The following is a 7,583-nucleotide window of genomic DNA, read 5'->3' as shown; positions in this document are numbered from 1 at the left end:
AGGTGTTGACATGGAGATCAACAATACTAGGTCTGGGCTCTCCCCAAAGGGAGAACCCAAAGGGTTTTGCATGGGGTGACGAACCAGATGGCCATACACACACCCCCTTGAGCTCAGGGCGCCACAACCCTAAAAATCCTTGTGTCAAACAAACATGGAGAGTGAACACACAGTGAACAGAAAAAATAAATAAGTAAATGTGTGCTAAAGCTCAGCCGGGACATCAGGCCGGAATTATAAAAATTCCTTCTCCTTATGCCAGGCCTAATTGCCGGGCAAAGAATAGAGGTGAGTGTGCTCAAAATGTGCGAAAGTGAATTGCGTGCAAATGTGCCATTACTCCCACCCCTAGTGAGCTCAGTCACCACTCCTGGGGCACTTCTGCACCTCGGGCTTTCAAACATCGGCAGGGCCCTTGGTCACCTAGCATAGGGCACTAATGGCTCAAACCGTACACCCTATGGATGCCGTGTGGGTATCTGTTCTCACCCTGGCAGTGGTTCTAAACCACCAGGACTTGATAAGAACAAATACTACACTTGATCATAGCCAAAAGGCAGAGAAGTGATTATTAGGTTTATTAGTAGAGATGGCCTTGCGGTTCACCCGGCGGTCATTTCGCAGCGTACTTTGCGCGTTCGCGATTTGCCGAACATGCGGACATATGGGGATGTCTGCCGGCGCCATATTCTTTTGAATTGCGCTGAACTTAGACCCATGACAGATCCATCAGGTGGGACAGAACAACCAATTGAGATATCTAAGCACATGGACACACCCGCACCCTATAAAAGAACCCGATCTGGCAGCCATTTTACATTCTATGTTTTGCCAAAGTAGGGAGAGGTTGCTTTGTGGAGAAGGGACAGGCTGTTAGGGACACCAAACGCTATCTAATAGGGCCACACAAGTCCTTTTAAGGACTGGTATAAGTGTGCTATCGATAGGTGTGATATATTGAGGGGTGTGATATACTTACAATATACTTTTTAACATAGAAAGTATATTACAGGGAGTGCAGAATTATAAGGCAAGTTGTATTTTTGAGGATTAATTTTATTATTGAACAACAACCATGTTCTCAATGAACCCAAAAAACTCATTAATATCAAAGCTGAATATTTTTGGAAGTAGTTTTTAGTTTGTTTTTAGTTTTAGCTATTTTAGGGGGATATCTGATATCTGCCATCCATGGATTCTGTCAGTGTTTTGATCTGTTCACCATCAACATTGCGTGCAGCAGCAACCACAGCCTCCCAGACACTGTTCAGAGAGGTGTACTGTTTTCCCTCCTTGTAAATCTCACATTTGATGATGGACCACAGGTTCTCAATGGGGTTCAGATCAGGTGAAGAAGGAGGCCATGTCATTAGATTTTCTTCTTTTATACCCTTTCTTGCCAGCCACGCTGTGGAGTACTTGGACGCGTGTGATGGAGCATTGTCCTGCATGAAAATCATGTTTTTCTTGAAGGATGCAGACTTCTTCCTGTACCACTGCTTGAAGAAGGTGTCTTCCAGAAACTGGCAGTAGGACTGGGAGTTGAGCTTGACTCCATCCTCAACCTGAAAAGGCCCCACAAGCTCATCTTTGATGATACCAGCCCAAACCAGTACTCCACCTCCACCTTGCTGGCGTCTGAGTCGGACTGGAGCTCTCTGCCCTTTACCAATCCAGCCACGGGCCCATCCATCTGGCCCATCAAGACTCACTCTCATTTCATCAGTCCATAAAACCTTAGAAAAATCAGTCTTGAGATATTTCCTGGCCCAGTCTTGACGTTTCAGCTTGTGTGTCTTGTTCAGTGGTGGTCGTCTTTCAGCCTTTCTTACCTTGGCCATGTCTCTGAGTATTGCACACCTTGTGCTTTTGGGCACTCCAGTGATGTTGCAGCTCTGAAATATGGCCAAACTGGTGGCAAGTGGCATCTTGGCAGCTGCACGCTTGACTTTTCTCAGTTCATGGGCAGTTATTTTGCGCCTTGGTTTTTCCACACGCTTCTTGCGACCCTGTTGACTATTTTGAATGAAACGCTTGATTGTTCGATGATCACGCTTCAGAAGCTTTGCAATTTTAAGAGTGCTGCATCCCTCTGCAAGATATCTCACTATTTTTGACTTTTCTGAGCCTGTCAAGTCCTTCTTTTGACCCATTTTGCCAAAGGAAAGGAAGTTGCCTAATAATTATGCACACCTAATATAGGGTGTTGATGTCATTAGACCACACCCCTTCTCATTACAGAGATGCACATCACCTAATATGCTTAATTGGTAGTAGGCTTTCGAGCCTATACAGCTTGGAGTAAGACAACATGCATAAAGAGGATGATGTGGTCAAAATACTCATTTGCCTAATAATTCTGCACTCCCTGTATAGTGCATTTGTATTGTGCAGCAGTAGTGTGCGGTTCTGCTGCAATATCGCAGGGGCAAACGCTATTGGAACAACTAATTGCAACGGGTGTGATATACCTGTTGCCCCCAAAAAAACTGAGGGGCATGATATATCTTCTTCCACAAAATACTGATTGAGGGCTGCAATATACCTGTTGCCCCAAATAAACAGGGTGGTGTGATATATCTGTTGTGGCAAAAGAAAAAATTGAGGAGGGTGATATATCTGCTTCCGCAAAATACTAATTAAGGGGTTCGATATAACTGCTTCTACCAAATATTGATTGAGGGGTGCAATATACCTGCTTCCACAAAATATTGATTATGGGGTTGGATATATGTAACGGTCGCGTACACACACACACAGGGGGGAGGGAAGTGACCACTGCGCTCCACCCTTACCCCTGGCCCTGCCTACTTGCCTCGCGAGTCCTAATGACAGGGGACAACTGGACGGCAATCCGTAACTTGGAATAATTGCAGGGATGACAGACAGACAAACAACAGGACGTGAACGGACCGAGTCAATACCAGGAAAGAGGAGTCCTAAGAGAGTAGTCAGGTGGGAGCCGAGGTCACAATACCAGGACGGATGCGCAGTACAGGAGGAGCAGGCAAAATGATGGTCAGGGAACAGGATCAGGTAAGTATTCAGCAGTCCAACAAATAGCCAGGAACCTAGAAATTAACAGGCAACCTGTAGCCAGCAGGCTGCCTGTATTTATAGTGGGGAGTGAGGGTCATGTGACGTGGCCAGCGTCACATGACCGACAGACCAACCAGTCGAGCACCGAGTGATCAGCTCGGCGCTCAAGGCAGACTAGGAGCAGGGAGCCACCCAGCTAGTAAAGCCGCCCTGGGAATGAGGTCAAACACAGAACCTCATTCCAAAATCTAAGCAACAGTTCTGCGGGCAATGGGGGACCGAGTGCACCTTCGGAACCCCGTGACAGTACCCCCCCTTTTACGAGGGGCCACCGGACCCAAGACTTCAGGCGATGGCTTTTCAGGGTGTTCTAAATGAAATTTACGAACAAGTCTAGGAGCATGAACCTCCCTGGCAGGTACCCAAAATCTCTCTTCAGGTCCATACCCCTTCCAGTGAATCAGGTACTGCAAGGAATTACGCACCTTCCTGACATCCACTATTTTAGACACCACATACTCGACAGCATCATTAACAAGAACCGGCGGAGGCGAGGCTTTTGATGGTACTTTTTTTAAGCAGAGATTTATGGAACACATTATGAATGTGGAATGACTCAGGCAGCTCCAACCTAAAAGATACCGGGTTAATCACTTCCGTGATCTTATATGGTCCATTAAAACGAGGAGCAAATTTTTTAGAAGTTACCTTGAGAGATAGATTCTTGGAGGACAACCATACTTTATCCCCAACCTGAAAGTTTACCCCCCTTGAACGTCTCCTTTCGGCCTTGAGTTTTTGAGAACATTGAGCCTTTTCTAGGTTCGATTGAACCCGGGCCCAAACTGTGCACAGTTCGGAGGAGAGTTTATCCGCTTCAGGGTTAGAGGAGGAGACGGACGACCCAGAATGAAAACGGGGATGAAAACCATGGTTACAAAAGAAAGGGGAGACCCCAGCAGAAGAATTGACACGGTTATTCAAAGCAAATTCAGCCAACGGAAGGAATTTGACCCATAATTGCTGGTCATCAGCAACATACAACCTCAAGAATTGTTCCACAGACTGATTAAGGCGTTCAGTCTGCCCATTACTCTCAGGATGGTAGGCGGAAGAAAAAGACAATGAAATTTTACATCTTTGACAGAAGGCCCTCCAGAATTTGGACACAAACTGCACACCCCTGTCCGAAACAATATTTTCCGGGATGCCATGTAAACGAACAATCTCTCTCACAAAAATAGACGCCAGGGTTTTAGCATTCGGAAGTTTAGACAGGGGAATGAAATGAACCATCTTGCTAAACCTATCGACCACTACCCAAACCACAGTCTTACCCTTCGCCAGCGGTAGGTCAGTTATAAAGTCCATCGAGATATGGGACCAGGGTCTACTGGGAATGGGTAGGGGTCGTAGGTTACCAGCAGGGCAAGTCCTAGGTGTCTTGGACCTGGCACAAACCTCACAGGCTGACACGTAGGACTTGACATCCCTAGTTAGAGTGGGCCACCAATAAGATCTAGAAACCAGATCCTTAGTGCCCTCAACACCCGGATGTCCACAAAAGGCAGAATCGTGACACTCACCCAACAGCTGGAGACGAAACTGTACGGGAACAAACAACTTATCTGTTGGGGTGGATACCGGTGCCAGATGTTGTTCAGACCTAATGCGAGCCGAGATATCCTGGGTAAGAGCTGCTAAGAAGATTTTTGCTGGTAGGATGGATTCAGGTGGTACCTCAGTAGGTTGAAAAGCCTGGAAGCTCCGAGATAATGCGTTCGCCTTCACATTTTTACTTCCCGGCCTGAACGTTATGGAAAAATCTAAACGAGTAAAAAACAGAGCCCATCTGTCTTGACGGGGATTCAACCTCTTAGCAGACTCGAGAAACATAAGGTTTTTATGGTCGGTGACAACAGTTACACAATGTCTTGCCCCCTCCAGGAAATGCCTTCACTCCTCAAATGCCCATTTAATGGCCAGCAGCTCCCTATTCCCTATGTCGTAGTTTCTCTCCGTGGGAGAGAATTTCCTGGAGAAGAAGGCACATGGTCTCAGATTAGTGAGGCTAGCTGGACCTTGTGAAAGGACTGCTCCTACGCCGTCCTTGGACGCATCCACCTCCACAATAAAAGGTTTCTCCTGATCAGGCTGGATCAGAATGGGAGCGCTACTGAATGCCTTTTTTAATTTTTCAAATGAAGAAATGGCCTCAGTAGACCAATTCTCTAAATCCGCCCCTTTCTTAGTAAGGTCGGTCAACGGTTTAGCAATTACGGAAAAATTCATAATAAATTTACGATAGTAATTGGCGAAACCTAAGAACCGTTGTAAGGCCTTTAAGGATGAAGGTCTTACCCATTCCTTAATTGCTAGTACCTTGACAGGATCCATCTTGAAGGCGTGAGGAGTCAGAACATGCCCTAGAAACAGAATCTCCTGTACACCAAAGACACATTTCTCTTGTTTAGCGGATAGCTGATTCTCCCTCAACACCTCTAATACTTGTTTAACATGAGACACATGGGATTCGAAGTCAGGAGAGAATATCAAAATGTCGTCAAGATAGACAATAACAAATTTACCTAAGTACTCCCTAAGAATGTCATTCATGAAGATTTGGAACACAGCTGGGGCATTGCTGAGTCGAAAAGGCATCACTTGATATTCAAAGTGTCCTACCGGAGTATTGAACGCCGTCTTCCATTCGTCTCCCTCCTTGATTCGGATTAGATTGTATGCCCCTTTCAGGTCAATTTTGGAAAACCAGGTTGCCCCCAGAACCTGGTTAAATAAATCCGGAATCAATGGGAGGGAGTATCTATTCTGGACAGTGATTTTATTTAATCTCCGGTAATCGATACATGGCCTAAGACCACCATCTTTTTTCTTAACGAAGAAAAACCCCGCCCCCATAGGAGAGACAGAAGGTCTAATATGCCCTTTACCAAGGCTCTCCTTAATATAATCTTCCATGGCCTTGCGTTCGGGCATAGAAAGATTATAAATTCGTCCTTTAGGAAACTTGGCCCCCTCTACTAGCTCTATGGTACAATCATAAGGTCTATGGGGGGGTAGAACCTCCGGGGTTGGTGATGAGAATACATCAGAATATTCTCTAACAACAGAGGGTAAAGTATCCGACTTTACTGAGACCCCAGCCTGTACCACGGACAAGCACGAGTCACACTTAGGCCCCCATCTCACCAACTCCCCATTGGACCAATCTATAGTGGGGTTATGTAGTCGGAGCCAAGGCAACCCTAGTACCACCTCAGCAGGTAGGTTCTCCAGGACTAGAAGCGAACATCTCTCTGAGTGGCACACACCCACGGTTAGAGAAATCTCCGAGGTACATAAGCTCACCGTACCACCAATAAGAGGAGTAGCATCAATAGCCATGACATGGATAGGAGTTGGTAAGGCAAACATAGGAATACCCATTCTTACAGCATACTCAGAGTCAATAAAGCTAGCCGCTGAGCCAGAATCAATAAAGGCCTTACCCGGCCATTTATCTACTACCAGAGAAATCGTAATGGGTACCGAAAGCTTACATTTAGAAAATTCAGGGTGTACCTGGTCTTTAGGTTGCCTTGTCTTAGGAGACTTGACAGAGAGGACCTTCTTAGGACACTGGTTGATCCAATGGTCAGGATCTCCACAGTAAAAGCATTCTCCACGTCTGCGGCGAAGATTCCCTCGGGTCATGCCAACCTGCATGGGTTCCTCGGTGGAGACCTCAGCATTGTCTCTGGGATAGGCCTCTGGCTGGACCACCATCTGGGAAGAGAACTGTTGTTCCTGTCGTCTCTCTCTAACCCGTCCGTCAAGTCGGACAACAAGGGTCATCATCTCCTCTAAGGTCTCTGGAAGTTGATAACTGACCAGAAGATCCTTTAATTTATCAGACAGACCTGACCTGAACTGACTCTTCAGGGCTGGTTCGTTCCATCCTGAGGGGACACACCACCTTCTGAATTGGGTGCAATAATCCTCCGCTGGTAAATTGCCCTGAACCAGTGCCTTTAGAGCCGTCTCGGCTACTAGAGCCCTGTCTGGTTCATCATAGAGGGTACCCAAGGCCTGAAAGAACCCCTCCACAGAATATAAACAACTGGTGCCAGCAGGTAAAGAGAACGCCCAGTCCTGGGGATCACCCTGTAATCGGGAAATGATAATGCCCACGCGTTGACTCTCGGGGCCAGAGGACACGGGGCGCAAACGGAAGTAAAGTTTGCAACTCTCTTTAAAAGAGAGAAACTTCCTCCGGTCTCTAGAAAAGGTTTCTGGGAGCTTAATCTGGGGCTCAAAATGCGGACTGGAGGCCTGAGGAGTGGAAGAACCTTGCCCTAACTCAAAAGAACTTAATTTTTCCCCTAACTCCTGCACCCTCTGCGTCAGATTAGAGACATGGTTAGTCAGGGTCACCAGAGGATTCATAATACAGTGGTTATTGGGCCTGTTAATCTGTAACAGTCGCGTACACACACACACAGGGGGGAGGGAAGTGACCACTGCGCTCCACCCTTACCCCTGGC

The 7,583-nt window shown here is 46.7% G+C and overlaps 1 pseudogene; it reads right to left on the bottom strand.

Moving 5' to 3' along the window:
- Positions 1 to 470: 470 nt before the first annotated feature.
- Positions 471 to 569, bottom strand: LOC120983452 (annotated as a pseudogene).
- Between the last annotated feature and the right edge of the window lie 7,014 nt (positions 570 to 7,583).

The sequence above is a fragment of the Bufo bufo genome, unplaced genomic scaffold, assembly GCF_905171765.1.
Source record: "Bufo bufo unplaced genomic scaffold, aBufBuf1.1, whole genome shotgun sequence".
Lineage (NCBI taxonomy): Eukaryota > Metazoa > Chordata > Amphibia > Anura > Bufonidae > Bufo > Bufo bufo.
The sequence above is the reverse complement of the archived record's forward strand: the minus strand, read 5'-3'. Positions and strand labels throughout refer to the sequence as shown.